Genomic DNA, 21559 nt, shown 5'->3' with positions numbered 1-21559 from the left:
GTTTCCGTTCAATACAAGAAAAATCGTAAAACAAGAGAAATTTTTCATTTGATTTGCAGCGACTTGAGACTGAACTTTCTGCGATAAATTAATTTTGAGATTGTTGTGCTTGTGAAGTGGGGCATCGATAGCGCAGCGAAAGGTTGTGTTTAAGTGAAAGAAAGAAGCATTTTAAAACTTTTTTTTTTTTTTTTTCCTTCCTTTGCGGCTAGCCTATTGCTTGCCCTTTCCTACGATATCATGAAGGAGCAATTATACCACAGAGTCGAGCAATCTAAAAGGCTGCCAATTAATTGCGCTTGTCGGGGCTTTTTTCATTGCGCCTTCGCTGTCATTTGTTCCTCATCGGCCGATCTAAATAAGGGTTTGTAACGTTAGCCGAGCTTGATAACCGAATATCGACCATGCTTTAACGAGCTCCCGGAACACGCGCACCTATGACGTGTCGCCCTCGCTTTATCTGCTTGCTTCAGGCAAGATCGACGATGCTCGATGTGGTAGCTACATGTGTACCGTACCTTGTAACGCACGGTTTGAATTAAACTACTACCGCTTGCGAGAGTGGGAGTAACATCTCATTCCTTGTAATACGCACATATAACGATGCGATTACGTAACTCTCGCGGAATTTAAGCGCGTGTCTATCATGCCGCTTTATTTCATACAATCCCCTGGCATATTCATTGAAACCGCAATCGCGAAACAATTTGTAATTACGTGTGTATTTATTCCATAATAAGTTATTATGTAAATTATCATAAAGCTTTAAAATCATGCAAAAATTACGATATAAAGTGTTATTTAAATTATAACAACGCTTATCTTATTAAATTAGACAACTTTATATTCTGTAATTGAACGATATATTGGAAAAGTATCGATCGAAATGTAAAATACATTTTTTTTTTGTGCGCAAGCTTCATTATACAATATTATAATAAAGATCTTTCCTCGAAAAAGTTTTCACCGCCGAGAGATTGCGGGAAAACTGAATCGTCATGCATTAACGCAATCGCATGCACATTCGGGACAATCTACTCTCTCCCTTGAATATTTATGGGGCTACTCATTACCGTAATATTTCCGTAACATATTATACACCTTAAGGGTAAGGAGAGTTTGCTTTCAAACTTGTATATACAAGTTTCCTCGTCAGACCTGCGGTCTTATTGCGCCGACCGACGCGACGGTGCGATACACCTGATCGTATATTACAAACTTTAGTCGTAACTAAGGCCGCGCTTTGCCGCGCGTTTGTTTAGCAAGAGCCTAAGATCCAGGGTTGCCGGAGGCCGCACTCGCTGTGAAAGGAGCTCGAAATTTCAGTCCCTTTCCTTATTATATACGTACAAATGGTTCCACATATCTAATTGTAAACGAGACAATTATGTTGCCATTCGAGAGAAAAAAGATTATTTTATGCATTTTTTTAAGCTATTACGTGATTACTAAAAATAAATTCGTATATATTTGAATAAAAGTTGTTGTCGGTAAAAGGAAAGATGGCTTCCAATGAATTTTCTCCGTGATATAATTCTCCCATGACTCGATTGTTCGGCGACACTCGAATCTTCGCCCACGTCGGCGATTTATTTATCGCGAGAATAAATCAGGAGCAGTCTTGTGTAGACGTTTTCACGTTTCCGCGCGATCGCCGTTTTCTAATCCAGTCCTCGCGACTCGCTTCGGTCGCAAGGGTTAATTTTCCGCTAAGTAAACGCATACAAGGGTGGAGCGACCCGAGAACAAAATCGATAGTCTATTATTCGGGCTTAAGTCGCGCGATTTATGTGTACACTCCATCTTCGTGCTTGCCTCTCGAGATTCTAGTGCACTGCTATAGGTGAACACATTTCGATCTTCCGAGTCGACACTTGGGTAAGGCTCTTGCACAACCAACAGATATATTCTGCATCACACACTCATGCGTACTGGCAGAAATTATCTATTCAACTGATGAATTCCTATTTCGCTAAAATCACATACATATCCTCGTTAATTTCGTGGTACAGCATCTAGTTATGTTTGGGCGCTGATAAGAATATTAATCCTTGGCAAGAGTGTAAGCAGGAATGTATTTAACTGCCAAAATAACTTAATATATCCTGGATTATAACCGCAAATGTTGGATTTATCAACCGTAATCTTCATAGTTTCATATCGTGCGAGTAGCAAAACATCGTCGCTTCACGACGTCTGTATTGTATTAAGCATAAGAAAAACAAAGCTAATTCTTTTATTGGTTGTTGAAAAGCGTTGCAGTAAGCAACACATCTTAAATGTAAGTAGAGGCAGTTTATATAAGAGTTTATATAAAATAACACGCTCGCATATCCGTGCTCCAGGCAAGTTTGCAAATTTTGACTCGAGCCACTTTGGAAACAAACGGCTCGTGTGATCGCCATTGTTCTCTCGGTCGAAAAGAGTTTCTAACTCGCGGCTGCGATGTTGTCTCGTGGCACCGTCTGTTGAAAGCCCGAAGACTCGAGAAAGGGAGAAAGAAAGGGGTTGTGCGGCTATCCGATCTCGGCAACAAAGAAAAAGTTAGCTACCGCGGAGTTATCTGGGCCGCGTTAACCCTTTCTCTACTTGCCGGCAGTTTTCCTTAACGCGCGGGGGTTGCTAGGGTGGGATCGAGCGTGTGGAATATAGCTTTTATTTTCAACGAACCTTGTCCAACAAGCCATCTGCCACAATAGCGCGAAAGTTTCCATTGTATCGCGCCGTACATGCACGCCTACTCGACAATCAGCCGAGAAGCTTCACTTTTTGCCGGCCTTTGCTCGCCTTCGGCCTTCGCCGCTATTGTTCGATGATTGATGATGCCGCGCTTTAAGTGGAACAGAAAAAAGATCGGCGCGAGAAAGTTTCGCCCGGAAATTATCTGCGCGACAGCTTAAACGTAGACGACACTTTTCTAATGAGTTGTTGGTTTAAAAGTTGAATACATTAGCTCGTGGGATAGAAATCTTCGATACTCCGATTTTAATCATTCCGCATCATTTTTAATCGCTCGTATAATAGTTATTATTTCATCCTTTTTAATTACATAGGATGGCAGGTAATTCTCTAAGTTTAAACGGATACCGCTAATATATAAACCAATGTAATCTCATTTTTTTTTCATATCATATTTCTTATTTTGATGTGATGATATAAAATAAAAAGTTGCGTTATACTCTTTGTTTACTGATATATCATCGATTAAAATATCTGCATGCAACTACTAATCGTTATAATAAAAATTGTTTTTCACACTTTTTTTTATTCCACGCCTCCCGTCAAGTGTCTCTTGACATTATCGGAATTTTTTTATTGTTAATGCTGCATAAATCTCGCCGATTCAACTGGAGCGCATATCACGCGCGAATGAAACACGCGCAGGTTGTTTGCAGAAACTCGATTTTAGGCTCTTCTCACGAACGTCGGCTCTTTATACTAACTCTGCATGAATAATGCTCGACCCATGACCGAGTAACTGATTGTGATGTCATAAAACCGTCGTTAAAACTTAACCGGTAAAATCGGCCGTCTCTCGCGTACGAAATCATTTTCCAACGTCGCATGCAGGACTCGCGCTGGATTATCCGGCATTACGAGAATCGTCGAGGAAAACCATCGTCGCGATTCGTGAGATTAGCCATTGTACGCAATGCAGCGTTACCATATCCTTTGTTTCATCCACAATGCTCCCTCTCCTTTTCTCTTTTTCGACAATATTACCGCAATTTTGCGCGATATTTTCACTTACTGCTTATCGCTCACTTACCAGTCTTTTTATTCGTATAATTCAATCACTTTGGAAAAGAATTTTATGCTAATAATAATAGAATCTTGATTTACATTTAATAATTCTTTTTCTGGAAATGCAATGATACTTTTTTCCAGGACAGCGGCCGCGCGATTATCCGTGACATAAGCTCGCCTCGGAGAATTTTATCGTTGAATTTCAAGTGAAGGAGCTAGATGAGAATGGCCGGCAAAACGAGCTAGATGAGAGCAGCCAGAGAACGGAATAGCAGGGCTCGAAGGGCGGAGAGGACAGGTCCGCGATTATGAAAAGTTGCCGTCATTTCAAAACGCGCGTACTTTGTGGGAGTTCTTCAACTTTTTTACGAGTTATCGAACGCGGAACCAAGCTTGACATAATAAGAGTTCGAGCTAGTTAGTGTTCGCTGAAATAACTTTATTTCCTTCGGTGGCATATTTTAACAACTGTTTAACATCTCACAATCGATCATTCATAACGCATAATTAAAACGCATTATCGGAACGGTGTGAATTTCAATCATTAATTTTTGCAATTGTATGTAAAGCCCGATAATGTGCGTGAAACTTTGTGTCACGCACATGTGACAAAAAAATTTTCATCCATAAATAATTTTTATTATAAATACATTTTACTATAAATTATTTTTAATTTTTCGGACACCGAATTTTAAGCTTATGCAAACGCAATGAATCTAATCTCACCTTCATTTCTGACGCCTCTTATTTTATGATTTGTGACCGGGATATTCTAGATCTATTTCTGAGTTATGTACATACGATAGAATGTAATATATCAGCTCGTCTACCAGTAGATTGCATTCAGTTGAAATTAGTCTCGACTCAGTTATTATGGATCGGATCGTAATATATTTACGCCCTTGCATATATATTCTCGATGGTCAGCCAGTCTCTGGCCATTGAAAGTAGGATTCAATTACATATATTACCAAGCATAACAAGGGTGCACGAGGGTAACTCGCATACTTTAGATTACATGCATACGGAAACGTGGCAGTGACCACGCGAGGATGCCTACAACTTAATATCACGTTTCGCGATTACAACGATAATTTCAATTATGTTACAAAATATGATTAGCATACTTTAGGTAGTTACTTACGAGTACTGTGACAAATAAAGTTGTAATCTAAATTTTATTACAAAATAATAATAATTTATATATCATTGTCTAGAATAAAATTTATTAAAATATTTCAAAAATATTCCGAAAAAAAATAATCTTAATTTTTATTGGATATCATTTAATAGCTTTTTTATTTTCTTCATCGATATTCATCTAATTCTGTATTATATAATTATCGACATATATTTCCAAGTTATGGAAATAATCTTAATACGATTAGTGGACTGATACAGATATGATCGAAATGCCTGCTGTTTCGCGTGGCCCGATAATCGCTTTTGCCCTGGTGTGAATCTCGCTTGACACCCTTCATCCTTCCCTTCTCTTTCCCCCGGCTGTCTCATCGTTGCTTTGTCTCTATGCGGCGCATTTGGGCGGTATGTCAAGAACGGTAAGCAGTAGCGATAGTTTGCTTAGTTTCGCTAAGCCGGAGACATCTCGGAGGTTCCGTGAACCTCGTCGTGCTCCAACTTAGTCGGCCTTAAAACCACACGCGTATACATCCTCGCTTTATTCGTCAGACGTTAAGCAGACATCGCGACGACGCGTCGCCGAGAGCTCGCGCAGCCTCAAATACTCGAAAGAACCCGGATTCTGCACGTTTCTCCCTGCCAGACGCTCGTGTAATTAGACTCGTAATCCTGCAAAGGGAAATAATTACAGGAAACCTCGACGAGAGGTACTAAGACGATTAAACTCGACCCGCGACGTTGGTGTCGCATTCATACGTTATTTAAACGCACGTGAAAAGCATTTTGAATGCGCAGTCGTAAGGAACAACTATGTGTACTTTCTAGGTGCCAGAAGAATTTGCATTCGCAGGAATTATCTTACCCGAGAGAAAAAAATGGACTTGGGTAATTATATAAGATCATATACAGGGTGTTCTGTAATTGGTGAAAGACCTGCTAATGGCAGCTTCTTGAGATCATTTGGAGACGATTTTTCCCCAGCGAAAATGTCGAGGCAATCAATAATTTCCGAGTTATAAGCGATTGAAAAAAAGACGCCTTTCGCAAACTAAACTTTTTGATGTTAAAAAATTACCAAAACTATATTCTTCAGTTAATTTCAGATAGAGTTTACTCTAACAGAATTTTAATTTAAGGCTTTATTACAAAGATATATAATGATAAAAATTGGAAACTTGCAAAAAATGATGACGTCTCTCGATATTTTCGCTGAAGACAAATCGACTCCAAATGACTTCAAGAATCTGCCATTAACAGGTTTTTCATCAATTACAAGACATCTTGTATAATTAAATCCGAAATTTGGCACGATGCATAATCTAATTATAATTGAATCTAAAATTATTTTATGTAATCATATTCAGGCTACATCTGATTATATATAAAAATAAATCTGAACACGGCTGTACAGATAAAATCATATTGCATTAAATTTCGGATATTATTATATATGATCGTATAAAATTATATATATATATATATATATATATATATATATGTTACTAGATCTTTTTATAACTAGTAATGAATATTTACATCTAACAATATTATACCATATTTTTGTCTCGAATAGTTTCAATCTTTTTGCTCTTTACCTCTACATTATGCATATCTATGAAAAAAAAAAATAATTAGCAAAATAATTTAATGATTAGCAAAGTGTAACTCGATTTTATATTAACGTATCGGATGAATACAAAAAAAAAGTGTATTCTCTTGTAAGTAGTTATTGCTCGTTATAGTCAGACGTGAACGCAATCGAACACTTTTTTACTATTATTGCGAATTTAACTGCATTTTCTTTTGCACCTTCTGCAGTGATACTAAACCGTTACTAATATTAAAAATTACAAACATTAAAATTAAAAGCATCATTTATAAATTTCGTCTTACGATGCTTTTATGTGTTAAAAAAAAAAAAAAAAAAAAAAAATTGAACGCGCACGTATATAGAATCATATCTGCGATTAATTATTAAATTGTCTCTGTGTTATTAGAAACTCAATATCGTTTTCTTGTTAGTCAGCTGCTATTCGAGTTAATTACTATGTATTGCGACTACTACGCGCCACACGATGCATATAATTAAGTCTCCACAAATCTCGTCCGCGTTCAGGTGGGTATCGTCACCATCGCTGTCAGAACACCCGGTGTACTCAAGCGGAGTAATTGAATAGGGTTTTCGAGCTGCTGGTTGCACCTACTGACCCTGGAGGAATGGTCTGCACATCCATGGATGTATTGTTCGGATGCAGCCACAGGAACGCCGGGACCGTCGATATATATCGTACACTCGCGGATAGCCAATTGCGAACTGGGCTTAATTAAGGTATTCGTGGTTATAATGAAATTCAGATGCTACGTATTAGCAGAAAAACTATAGAGCACGTTTCAAAATACATATAATCTAATTGTCAGCCTCCTGTAATTGAATCGTCGTTAGGAATAAAATTTTAGAATGTCGTTTCCCAGGTTGCAAAAAAAAGTTTACGATGGTATCGCATATGCATTACGGTTAGATACAAATTATCTGCGTGTTTTTACTACAATCTAAAGTCTTCTCCAAGTTAACTGCGTTAATAAAGTTCCAAGATTAATTTGCTAGGGTGTCTTAATTAATTGAACCTTTTGGTAAAACAAAAAAACGCATCGGAACATCCGCCATCCTGTAATGTATTCGCTGAAAAAGCGCTATTTGCTTTCTCGAGCACGCTGTGTACGTAACGGCGAACAGATTGTGGGTAGCTCAACGTTAATCTAAACGACCACACAGAGCAGGGCTACCGTGGCAGGCTTTGGATGTCGATTTGTTTTCCGTATCTATCGCGGGCAAAACACAAGCCGCGGGCCTTAATTAAGACGGACGAGCTTATGTTATCGCCGAGCCATTTACTTGAGCGGGCAAAATATCGCACTTTCAATACGCCGCCACCGTGCGGCCGTGATTTATGATTATACAGTTTTTACATTATCGCGCCCGCTCACACATGCTCGTGTATCCCCGGTTGAATACCGGTGCATTCTCACGAGCCCGCTCTCAGCCGTATTAACAATCGCCTCTTTTAATTAAGGCGTTATTTGCCCGCGATGGATATGTAGATGTGTGCCGCGTGAAAAAAAGATAACCAACTGCGGATAATCGATAACGCTGTCACGAAAACCGCATGAGATAAGTTGTCAAGTTAAATCTTTTTTACCGCAACGTACCGTGTTGTTATGCATGAAAAATGATTTCTTACTGGCGAACAAAAAAAAAAAAAAGAGTGATCAAATATTATTATTCGCGCATCACTTTGGCGCTAAAGGATAAGCAATGCGTGCCATCACTTAGGCGTGCTATCATCGTAATCGTAACATATTCCAGACGGAGTCTCGCACGCTCGTGGCATATGATTGCGTATTGTTCGGCCTCGCTCAGGCGACGCTTTGAACTGACAAGTGCACAACCGACCGCCACAATCGCTGCCGACAATCGGCGCCGACGGCATGGTCGGTTATGCTGGTGTATGTGTGGATAGGCAATTATGAGCGCGCCTTAATTAGGGAGGCTACTACTACACAAAGCGTTCTATCCCTAGAACCAGACAGACACAACGTGACGATGATACTCGGCTTTGAATTCGCTTAGATTGATCCCGGCATTCATCATTGCCCGTTATGACTGATATTATTCCTTCTCGTTGATCCCGTGACCGATTTTTGGCGCGGGTTTTCATTGATATTCCGGCGACGTGAGAGATATTTTTTTCTGCGGATATAAGCGTGTATTTTCATTGATAATATATAACATTTCTCGATGACTGTCATGTAATAAATTAATAATAATTTTCAAGTACACAATGAATCATCGATACACGTATATAACATGGATATTGTGGTTGTCAGATTTTTCTACTATTTTTTTAAATCGAAATATTGCCATTACCATTGGTACTAGCATTGATGGTGAATAAGGAAATAAATGTACATATTTCGTGCAGACGCGGCAAGTGTTTTACGCTTTCTAATGTGGAAACGAATGCACGCGCGCTGCAACGCTCAGATATTTTGTAATAAATGCACATATTTCGTGCAGAGACGTGAGAGGGATAATCTGTATGCAGGAACGAATGTATGCGCGCTGTAACGTGCATCTTTCTAAGGGATCTGGCAAATAGTCGGCCAACTGATAAATGATTTTGAATTCAAAGGATTGAATATTATACGTCGAGGTAATGTATCGCGTATCTCGTAAAAAAATACGTCTATTTTAGAGGGAATTTATAATTTGCCTCACTAAAGCAATCAATAACATTCAACGAAAAAGAAATTTCACTTTGCCCTCACCTCTCGTTAAAGTAAAATTATATTATAATAGAAAGCTGAAATGAAGGAAACTATCATAAACAGGCGGTAAATTAATGGAAACTTCAAAAGACTTTACGCAAGTAGAATGCGAATTAATGAAGAATTAATGAACGTAGAACGCGTAAATGTGCCTCAGTAATAACCGGGAATAACGTTGATGAGCATCATCGCGCTCCCTCCTCCCCCCCTCCCATTCTACCCGCCCTCGGTCTTGTCTCCCGCTTGCACGTCGCCCTCCATATCTCTTTATATCCCCGAGACGCCATTAAATCGTTACCTGGAACATATCCGAGGATTTATACCGCGCCTATAGAACACTGTCGTCGAGCCACTCGACCGGGGTCCCGTTACAATCCCCATCGTACTCACTCGGCGCCATTTATCCCGTCTCTATCTGTGTGTCGCTCGAACCGACACAAAAAGCAAAGTGGGCATCAGCGGATGGGCCGATGGATGGGGGGGGGGGGGTGTTCAAGCCGCTCGTCAAAAAGCTCGCCCGGACGAACGGCCGCCCATTTATCGTGTCGTTGCGCGCGGTGCGATAAATTCCCGCGAATTTACAGCCGCGCGGAAAAGCGCCGTTATTCGCGCGTATTCGCGTGTATGTATATTCCGCGCTCTCCCCGAAATTTGCGGTTCGCGTCGCGAAAATTCGACCCGACCCGACCCGGCCCGAATCTCGGTCCAAGAACCAGCCGCGATCGTAATTCGTATAATATCTCCGCCGCGGCGGGAACGGCCGTCGTTTATTACGTTCTTGTCGCGAGTTATCACCGGCGAATTTTTTTTTTTTTTTTTTTTTTTTTTGTTTCCCACGCGCGAGCCAATATTCTTGCGGTGAATCGCCGCGGTCCGGATCTTCACCGTCGACCGAACGTACGTATACGTAACGTTACAACGTTATCGCGAGTCCGCTGGGTGAACGAACAGCTTGTGCTTCAATAGACGCGGATGTTCTTTGAACTCGCGGACGTCGAGCTTAGCCAAGTTTACTCGTTCAAACATTATTTTCACATATGAGCGAATTCATTCTTATAGGCATCGTCGTTCCCTGCAATTGCCCTGATTGTGCGATAAAAGGAACTGATGATGCAAACAAATTGGATACAAATAGACCGAGTATCTTTTTCGGGAAGAAAAAAAAAATAATTTGGAGAAATCGTGCGTTTCGACAACTTTTTTTTTTTTTCTTTTTTTTTTTTTTTTTTTGCGAGTCTTTAACAAACCTTGAGATAGACCTTCCGCTCAACTGAATGCAACGGCGAGGTATATATTTTTTGTGACGCGAAAGGATGGATTTCGGCGGGGCGATCGCAGGGAAAAGAATTTTGTCGCGCTTTTACGCGCAGCTCCAGGATACACTCTCGCGATCAAACGATCGCGGAAGGCGATGGCGAGGAAGAAACCCAGCGCGACTTCCCTGCCGAGAATGGAGGGATCTCGTCGCCATCTAGGTCTGGTCGACGACCCGCGCACACGACGGAATCTATATGGAAATGATGCGTCGACTTTAGATGCCGGGATTTACGAGACGCCTCTCGGCCTCTGCGTCTATAGAGCCGTCGCGTACTCTGCGTAAGCGCGTATAAAACAGCTCGACCGAAATGGAGGGAATAAGCGGAAGCAGAGAGAGAGAGAGGCACAAACGGGTTCAGCGAGCTCTTGGATGCAGTTTGCGAAAGAAATTTGTTGCAGTACATAAAGCACAACTCTTGTAAGCGCGAACCAAGTTCCTTAGACGCGAGACGAATATGTATTCATGTCGGAATTGTATCGTCGCATATTATTGATTATACATATGCACCTACTTAACAAGTTATTTTAAATCTCTCTGCACTCGTATGGATTTTTATACAATAAAAAATATTTACGTGAAGACTCTCTTTCGGTTGTTTGATCAATATGAAAACGTGTATGTCGCGTATTTCTCTATCAACAACGAAAAACCTGGTAGTAATCTTCTCGGAGGTTGATCCGCGCGCGCATCCTCGTCGTCAAGACTGTCGACGAGAATCGGCGGGGGGGGGGGGGGGCAGGAAGAGAGGAGCCGATGGGAGTGGGAAGGTTAACACCGCGAAATTCCCGGAAGAATTCCAAAGTCGCGAAAATCTCGGGGACCTTCGAGGAATGCATCTCCGTCGGGGAAACGTGACCTCACGACACCGCCATAGAATTTACTACAATGGCTGCCAGACGTTTCCGTTTTGCCGCTGCAGCCGGAGCGGCGCAAACACGGCTCTTTCTGAAACACGCGCACGATCCCCCCGTCTCGAGGTCGGGTAAGATTCAGCGACGTCCCGGGACTCTCGTCTGAATGATTTAGCCCGCGTCTTTACGTTGCCGCGAAATCTAAGCCCCGGCACCAAATCGGGTTTGCCATTTTTATCCGCGGATCACGCGAAGTCGCCGACTCGCACGGTGAATTTCAAACGATTCGAAGGGGTCTGCTTGCAGGTCTTACGCTTGCGTGGGTCTTTGGTAACGACATGATCAAGGACCGCCACGTGTCAAGACAACGTGGTAAATTGAGGATCTATCTCGAATGTAGTAGTGGAATGTAAAAATCCCCAGTACGTAACACTCATGTACCTAAATTGCAAAAAGAAAGTATTTTTCTCTTGCGTTACTTTTGCGCAAACTTTTACGAGTCGCATGCTATTTCCTATTTTTATATTTCTTTATTTCATCAATTTTTCAATTTCCCAGATGACTAGTTGTTTGAGAGCCCGTCATTCATTCGAACGAATTGAATCGCTAATAGTTGCTATTCTCTTGCATGATAATCTGTACCCCGGGGACATTATCCATGTGTATCGAAAGGCTATATCGTCCTGTCCATCTGGATTCGACATTCGGTTAAATCGAACCTGTGAAACATATTTGCATAGAACAAATAACTGATATCCCCCTCTCTCTTTCCGCCTCTCTGATCCATTATTGTGAATGTATTTATACTGTATAAAATACAAAATTTTAAAAATCTATCTTTCTTGATTATTATTATTATAGAATTTTGTGTTTTTCAGTTTTTTATAAAATTAAATCTAATTATATATATAAAAATATGTGATATTTTTGCTGTCATTTTATATTTATAGTGTATAGTGTTAATGATAGAATCATAATGCGAGAAAGCAATTACAAAAACAAATTGGTGTAACATATTGGAATGGTGACGTAAAATAAAATATCAATTTTATTGCAATTATTTTTGCAATATTAGAAATGCGAAAGTACCGTTTATCATATTTCCAAAACGTAATTCACAACCTGGGCGCATAATTAATTGTATATGAATAGAGCCATGTCCGCATCGGTGAGGAATGTACTGCATTTCAGTCATGACTTTAGTACTATTCTATATTTAGTTGGAAACGAGATTCCACGGAGAAACAGGGATAGTGCAGAAATGATTTCTCTTAATCACAGTTTCGGTCTACTTGGCGTTGATTGTGGCACACTACACCGTCGACCGACTCCATCATTGTGTGTGTATGTGTGTATGTGTATATATTTGTATTGTGTATATGACTCTGCGATATTATTCGCATAAACTCGTTCCGAAGGTACGGTCTTCGTCTTCGAGCCGGTCGTCGCCAAGCGCGGTCCGCGCGGTCGCGAATCGAACTTGCAAATCGAATTTGCATGGAACAAGTAGTTACAATTCCCGACGACTCCGCCGCGCCGCGCCGCGCCGCGCCGGTCCTCTCCCCGGTGCATTTCCGTTCCTCTCGTTTGCGTCGCGCGCGTTTCCGCCGCGCGACGTTTCGTGTTTCTCCGCTGGGACGGGCGGCAGGATTGCGCAAAGTTCGCCATCGGCAATGCACACACACACACACACACACACGCATACAATACGCGTATACGTGCACGCGCACGCACGCAGTTGCCGCGATTGTACTTTTAGAATTGTCTCGCCGCCGTTAGAGAAGTACCGTGATTACGCGCCAAATCCTGAGCCAACATGTGTACCTCGTGAATTATATGACGAATACGCTCGGACTCGTCAACGAAACTTTCGCCCCGGTGTTGGCACCCCTAGGAATTATGATTTACACGACGGCGGAATTGCGCCCCGAGCTATTCCTTAATCAAGGATTCGTCTTACTTGCAATCTTGATGCGTAATTTCTCATCAGTGATGTTCTCGTATCTTGTCAGTGCATTTAAAGCGTACAACGGGGGGTATATAACTCTCTGAAAATCTTGGAATTTTTTAAGAATTTTTTTGCACTTGAAGATATCAGGCAATTCTCATGGAATTTTATGGGGACTCGGGAAATTTTTTGAAAAACTCTCTTTCTAATCATTTTGCTCATATACTGTAAATTATAAATATCTATCTTTATTTATACATTCGAAGTCTTAACAAAATATTCAATATGCAATACATATTCTTTATTTTCATTTTTAGTGATAAAAAGTGACAATGAAAAATTTTTATCTCAACGAAAAAACTATTTAGTTTTTTCAATACATTTGTAAACCTGGCATTTGAAACTTGAGTGGTTTTGTGTGCCTTTGTTTGTTCTGAGTAAAAAACATTAGAAAACACGTGCGATAAAAAAATTTATTTTAAAAAATTGCACCAAAAATAAATCTCGAAAATATATCTCTTTGGAATTTTAAAGAAAAATATCTGCAAGATCGAGAAATTTTTAGGGAAATCAAATCTTGTAAAAATTTCCTACAATCTATAATTTTATTTTTATAATAGTCTCAAACATTGCATTCGACACGATTAATTTCGTAACGTTTACAAAACAATAAAATAAAGAAAATTGTTTCCTTCTCGAATGCTAAGTTGTAATGACATAGCGCTCACCCACAAAGAGAAACGGTCCCTTGAATACCGTAAAGGATACAAAGAGCATATTTTTATCGGATCGATAACGCGCGCGGTATGAATGATAAATGCTTATCCCCGTGGGACGGCGCGAGTTCTTAGCCGAAAGTTTAGAACCAATTTTATCCCCATTCGGAGCACACGGTCCCGTCACGTTTCACACGGCGCCCGTCCGTGCAAAAGGGCGACGTTAAAAATTCATTATTTCACCCGTATGCACCAAGCTCAAGTCAACGAGAAAGAGAGAGAGGGAGAGAGAGAGAGAGAGAGAGGAGCGTGGGTGTGAAAAAATATTTTTCACGGGCGAAACGCGCATAATTTTACAGCCACATCGAATTTACGAATTCGCGTGATAATGAGGAATAAGAAACTCACGTCTCTTGCTATCCCTTTCTTCAATTTCCTTGTCCCGCGACGACGACGAGTTTGTATGATTTGCAAGAAAACGACATACAATTCGTGATAGAAAGTCTTAAAAATTTCGTGTGAGCGGGTGATTATCCTCGCCTCGAAAACGCTGATAAGAAACGCGCGACGTCGCATGTGTTCACGCGATACGGACTATCGGAAGAAAACTTTTGCATCATTTCAGTTTCTATTAAACTATATTGTAATTGAGAACACCGAAATGACAAGAACGGACAAAATGATACCAAGGCATTGCAAACGAATTCTCGTAAAAAATAAACTGAAAAATGCAGATACAAATCGAATTGACTCGCTTATTCGTTTTAAGGAGAAATTGAGCGGATCAGCTACGTCAAAAGTTGATAAATCTAATACATTTCGAGATTCATTATAACACAAAATACTTTTAGCTCTTTGAAATATAAAATTAATAATTAATTTGCCAGTTAAAGTAACATTTGCTCTGTAATAAAGAAAATAATTTAATTTCAAAATCTAATATTAAAATCTAAATATTACCTTATATCAAATTAACTTCTTATAATGTCATATTGTACTACAATTAAAAAAAAAAAACTATACGATAAAAAATGCATAAAAATAAAAATTTCAATTTTAAAAGGCAAATATTTACTTTAATTCAGAAATTAATTATTAATTTTATATTTTGAAAATCCTTCACGCAATGTCAATTTCACATCATTAACTTTTAACGTAGCTTATCCATCAAATTCCTCCTTAATCTTAATAATTATTTTAAACGCGATGAATAATTACATGCAAGAATGTTACGAGATTTTTAATATACCTACATATACGTGTTATTTCAAAAAGGGGAATTTTAAGATAAAAGCGATGAGACGAAATGGCCACGGATAATTACACTTGAGGTGAATCTTTACACTTTCTAGCGAGGGATTAATGATCTGCACAGTATGCTGTCATCAGAAAATCATTCTCAGGATAGAAGACGCGGCGGGAAAGAGGCTGGGTTGTCGGCTCGCGCGGAATCTTACGAGATGCAACTCTGCGGCTTCGGCGGGAAGGATCCTCAAAGGCCCGGACTCTCGACTACGCTCTCGCAACGACGGGGGTGTCCAAGGTGAAGAGAGTGCGGTCGGTGAGTTTCGGGCCAACGAGCTTCTTGTCTCTTTGTCGCTCAAGTGCACTTCCGGCCGCCCGGTGGCATGCAAATATTGACTACCGTCCTTCCTTCCACGTCTTTCCTAACTCCCTAGCTGGTCGGACTCTTTTCCGAGTTTTTTTGCTCTCAGCTTGGTTTTTTTTTCTTTTTTTATTTTCGCCAGTTACTCTCTTCACTAGCGACGATGCGACGATGGCGACGACTATGTGAATGACGCGACTTCGAAGTCTAAAAATTCGCAGTCTAAATTACGTTTCAAAAATGTAACACGGTTGCCGGCCTCACATGAAAAGTATCATTTTCATACCGGACGACGGCATTTAGAGACATTTACGTAACGCAATATTTCCGTTACGTCGCTCCTCCCTTCTCGGCGCGTATTTATGAAATAAATTGCTCCAAATGCTCTACCCGTTCCTCTTTTTGAGATTTTAAACTTTTATTACTCTCGCAACATCTTCGTGATATTAAATTCAGAATATTACAACATGAAGGAGATTTGTCCTACTTCGAGAGATAGAAGTTTGTGTCCCTTGTGCATATTACGTTGCAAACAACTATCCCTGATGCTTTTGTTTACAAAATGCGGCATAAATAACGGATATCTTAAAAGACGATTTACTTTTAAACGTGCTAAAAATATTGATTAAATTTTTGAAATTTATACAGACGTTGTTAATTGTTAAAGATTCATGTAATTGATTCTCTTATTCATCATTGCAAATTCTCAACTACAATTAACTGTATATTCTAATTTCATTATTTTCAAACGCGCGGTATATCATTTTCTAAAAAATTTAAGCAAGAAGCAAAGTATTTTCATTTGTGTAGAATAAATATAAATTTTACCATGTATGTATATATGAGGAACTACGTATGTCACGTCGCAACGGTCTGCTACAATTTCATCACAATGAAACGTATTTCAAGGATCAAGCTTCTCAGAGACCCTTCGGCGTCCCCGGTAAATGCACTCGGCTGTGGCAAGGAATTTACATCGTCGATCCACCGAGGGCGATCTCACCAGTATCCACCTGATCCGACCCTATATGTCAACGTGCCGCGCACACGAGGAGAACCCATCTACCTATCCGCGTAAAGCCATCTCTCGATGCTTCTCGAATTCGCTACGACATTATCCTTTGTGCGAGACATCGAAGGGACCGAGCATGTGTCAAAAAATAGATGGAGAGTCCTGCGAGAGCGTACAATAGGATAGAGGAGACAGAAGAGCCGCGTAACGAGGAGAAAATCGGATGGCGAGATCGAACAACCAGGGGGGTGATGATGGAGAACGGAAGGGGGGGGGGGATAAAAATCCATCCTACGTCACTTGCAAGGGAACGTTGTTATCGCCTGTGCTCTTGCTCGTTCCTCCTCGCGTACAGATTTTGTCAGCCTTTGCGGCGACACAAGGAAAATAACGTATAAACCAGCGTATCCAATCTGCCGGCAAATCCGCGCGTGCTTTGCCGAGAGACGAAAAGCGCGCGCGGAGAAAAGACGATATCGACGTAGAACGGGGCGGTTTGCGATGAAGAAAGCAAAGATTCGCTCGGATGCGCCGTAAAAATAGGCTCATATGCGCGTCGCGGTATCTCGGCGATGCGGATGACCGTTTTCTTACCGCGTTATTACGAACCATCCCGGCGTTATGGCGTCAAACTTGGCGGATCTTTCAAGTGGAACAGCCGTTTAACGATCGAACCGCAACGTGAAAGAATAGGAGAACGCTCCGAGTGGTTTATTTTTTTTCTCGGTTTTTCAAGAGTAATCTCTCAGTAATCAAGAGATAAAATTTTCAACCTCTTTTTTTTAAATAAACTTTAGTTCGATTAATGTATTTTATAAATATTTAATTACTTTGCTGTAATAAATTGCATAGAAAATTGTATATTTTATTCACCTATCATACATAAGACAACATTAATTTTTGAAACTATGTACACAAAGTTCTCTCATTATACTGGTAGATAAGACACGACGTTATCCACGTCGATTAATTTCTATATGGCTTCCCTTCGCGTTTCCTTATTAAAGGTAGCCCAGCTAACCTAGCAAACAGATTTAATCAAGCCCGACGTGGGAATCGAGCGTAAAGCATGCGCGCATAAATTTGCCACAGTCGCGTTACTGTCGTTGTGCGAGTTTCGACCGCCCGTTAAGATCTGCCATTTCCACGGACGCGGAAGTGAGTATCGCTTGCGCGGAAGTACATAGGAGAACTCACCTCCGCAACAATCTTCCCTACCAAGTACGGGAGCTGTTATCTCGACTCTTAATCTGCTCGGTTACTCCGTGAGAGCGTTTGGCGTTGTAGCGCTCTAGGGCGGGCCGTGTCGTCGCCGGAAACGGCAACTTTAATGTATTCGAAAAGGGTCAAACTTTGCCAAACCACTCTGCAGTAGCGCGAGCCGTCTACAGGACTCCGCGTGGCCCTTCATTACGTCAGCGGCTCGACCCAATTTCGCGGCGTCTCAACTTTCGTCTTCGGATCTCGAACTTCGGCCGGGTTTGCGCGGAGCAAGTTTCGAGAGAAGACGAAACACTTGCAGCCCTCGAAAATAGCGAGCACTTAGGCGACCGTCTAAGTAAGGATCTTGCCGATGTCTGTCTAATAAATAGACAGACGGGCGTGTTTATGCGTTTTTTACCTCTATTTACCTATTTCTCTCTCTCTCTCTCTCTCTCTCTCTCTCTCTAAGTAATCATAAAAATTATATTTCTTAAAGTACATAAAATTAAGAAATAAATAAGATAGTTGTTAAATCGATCCATTAGACACGAGAATGATGAAGAATAATATTAATACATGGCTCTTTACCACGAGAGAGTAGCGTTATAGTTTGAAATTATGATATCTTGAATTATATACAATATGCAGTACGAAGAAAGTGAAGAAATAAGGCCGTTAATAGATTCAAACAATTTTAAATTGCAATCGAGAAGCAAGTTTGCTTCTTCGACGTTTTGTGTCACGGATACAAGTTTAAATCTAGAGCGCTAACTTTTCCAGTCGCAGGTAGTTCGCGGGTTTACAGGAGATTCGTTCCGCGCACCAAAGTATTTTCTCGAACTTCAAAAGGATATCTCTCAAGTCGGCGAGGAAATACTGAAAAGTGTTGTGAGAGATGTAATATGTATTATTATGTCTGACGGAATTTACGGTACTTTCAAACAAAGAAGTACTTGATTATTTTAAAATGGTGCTGTCTATAGATATTTAAAAAAATATACAAGAGTTTTTAATCATTTGAATTTCAATTATCTGTTAAAATAAATTCTATTTGAAATTAACATATTCCCTGTATCGTGGACGATAAATAGATAGTGAATATAAATACATATAAATACAATTAGCTGTTTCTCGATTATGAGTGAGAATTTTCAACGTTTACAATCTTTTTCTAACTATTGTAACAAGAGACACATAATGATGTAGACTGTCATGTCACTCTAATAAAAGCTGACTCTGTCGCGCAATTAGCGATAATTGCAAACGACGTGGCTATTTCGCGAGGTGCACAAGCGTAATATATTATTAATATATGTATATATTTATACATGTGCGCACGTATCTCTGTTAAGAGAACTGCGAGGATGATTATAGCGCACGGCGGTATCTAATTCAAACGACCGCCGTGGGTGCATTGTGCGCGACACCGTCCCGGAAGAGTCTAAGTGGCAAGTTCCGAGGGGCCCCGAGAACCTCGACAATTTAATTTATAATTTCGCCACGAAATTTCGCGCCGTCGAGCAATAAAAAGCGCATTAGAGGGTCCCGTCGCGCAAGAGCCGAGACTCGGGAAAGTGGATTACCGGTTAGGTTAGCGGCTCGGGCAGGAGCTAAGGGTTGGAGGGTGAGTTAATTAAAGGCCGTTCGAACTTTGGTCTTAGCCTGGGATGCGCATCCACGGCGACGGCTCGCCGAGTATTATCGCCCCAACCTCGAGCCCGGGACATTTAATAGCGTCGTAACATCATAAATGTACTTTTACTAATCTTTAGCGCGGACTCCTCTGCCTTTGTCGATGCTTCAATATCGACTACTCGTCACAATTATAATCAATTAATTTCTGTATTTATTCCGAAGGGTGAGATGTGACTAAAGCATGAATTAAATGCAATTTAAATTTAATTTTGTAATTAATTTTAATTTAAACTTAATTTTATCTACCATTAAAAGTTATGATTTTTGAGCCTTAATCTGAATTATTTTTAATAAAAATTTTTAATAAAAATTTTTAATAAGAAGGTACGCATTATGCCACTACATTAAATAACTTCTTTTGATACAGAAAAAAGGGCCAACAGACTCTTGGACTTGACTCGTAGAGAAAGTCGTGGTTGTATCGCAAGCAAAGTTACTCAGACTTCTTCCGGAAGGAAACTCACGGTAACATTAAAATGTGCGCCAGAGTTTAGGAAAGAAAATTAAAGCATTTGTTAAATTTGACCAAGTAATTTCATCTATTAAGAACTTGGTGTTATGTAAAATTATATTTTAATAACATTGCATAATGCTCATAAAAAAAATTTTACTTATTATAAATAATTAATATTGTGGGTGTATGTGTGTAACGTACAAGTGGGTTTTGATATTTTATCAACATTCTTCAAGTTTGATGTATATTTTATGAAAATGTACGCTGACCCTAGTACTTAAGAAAAACCAATTAAAAATTCCGCCCGTAAAATGATTAATATCTCGACGATAAAGCGCTTTATATACGTTCCATATAATCCTTTATATAATCCGTCTATATATACGGCGGATCCTTCGATGACGTTGAAACTCTACCGATTAATAGCCTCTTACTCATTTAACAACCGAGTCGTTGGCCAACGTTCTGATATTCAGTCGAATACCTTACAATAGGATAAAAAAATCTCATTTTTCTGTCCCGTTAGCATATGAAATGTAGTCTGGTCTTTGAAATATAGTCTCGATTTTAAAATAACGTACATCACTTTTAATATGCAAATCATTTCAAACTATTATCGCAAACGGTTTAACTTTGAGCGATACGATTCATCTTGTCGTTTCATTAAATTCTTCTTTGCGAAGAAAATTTAAATAACAACTAGATGATAGGTATAAAACAGTTATGAAAATAAAATTTTAAAAATATATCAATTGCACGATATTGCAATTATTTATTTATTAATTGTACAGCTCGAAAAGAAGCATTTTGCTATTCTTCATGCTTTCATGCTTAAACGCTTAAATGGATAAAGTATCTCTCCCTTGTCTTCTGTCTGCGATGCTGTAACTCCCGCAAGAACCACGGTCGTCGTACATTACAATTATCCGAAAATGGCCAGGGGCAAGACCGTACGAACTCTCCTTGCAGTTAGCTTCAGCATCCGGAAGTGGTAACAACATCGACCACCCACTAAATTCTAATAAATATCAACGGGTTGATAGGAAGCCATAGAGCTCCTTCGCGAAACTTCTAAGTATTATTAATCGTCGCAAAACTCGGAAGCGAAATGCCTTTGATTTTGAAAACCGTTCTTTCGAAGAAAAAAACTATGTCGATTATTTGCATCATTAATATAATTTTTTGTCATCTCGTAAAAAAAAAAAAATTGCAGAGATCAACTATTAGCTTCTCGTCATATCAAAGTCTAATACAATCGTTCCTTCGAATTATACAAGCGTTAAATTCACTGCACCTTTGCACTAATATATATCATTTTTATTTCTTAATAGGTACTTATTTATTCTGAGACGTGTATATATATATATATATATATAATACTTCTTGCATAATTGTACATCACGCTTTTGCTGCGAGAGGAGATTGGTCTATTTTAGTTTTAATATATAATCTTGGTCTTCGTGCAATAATTATAAAACCGCGCGAGGAAAATGTATAACCTTTTCCTTTCTCTTTCTACAACGACCTTTGCCTCCGCGGACCT

General features: G+C 39.8%; 1 protein-coding gene across 6 annotated transcripts in view; it reads left to right on the top strand.

Moving 5' to 3' along the window:
* LOC140672493 (agrin) overlaps positions 1-21559 on the top strand; it is a 335476-nt gene that overhangs the window by 137558 nt on the left and 176359 nt on the right. The window lies entirely within an intron of this gene.

Source organism: Anoplolepis gracilipes, chromosome 13 (genome assembly GCF_047496725.1).
Source record: "Anoplolepis gracilipes chromosome 13, ASM4749672v1, whole genome shotgun sequence".
NCBI lineage: Eukaryota > Metazoa > Arthropoda > Insecta > Hymenoptera > Formicidae > Anoplolepis > Anoplolepis gracilipes.
The sequence above is the reverse complement of the archived record's forward strand: the minus strand, read 5'-3'. Positions and strand labels throughout refer to the sequence as shown.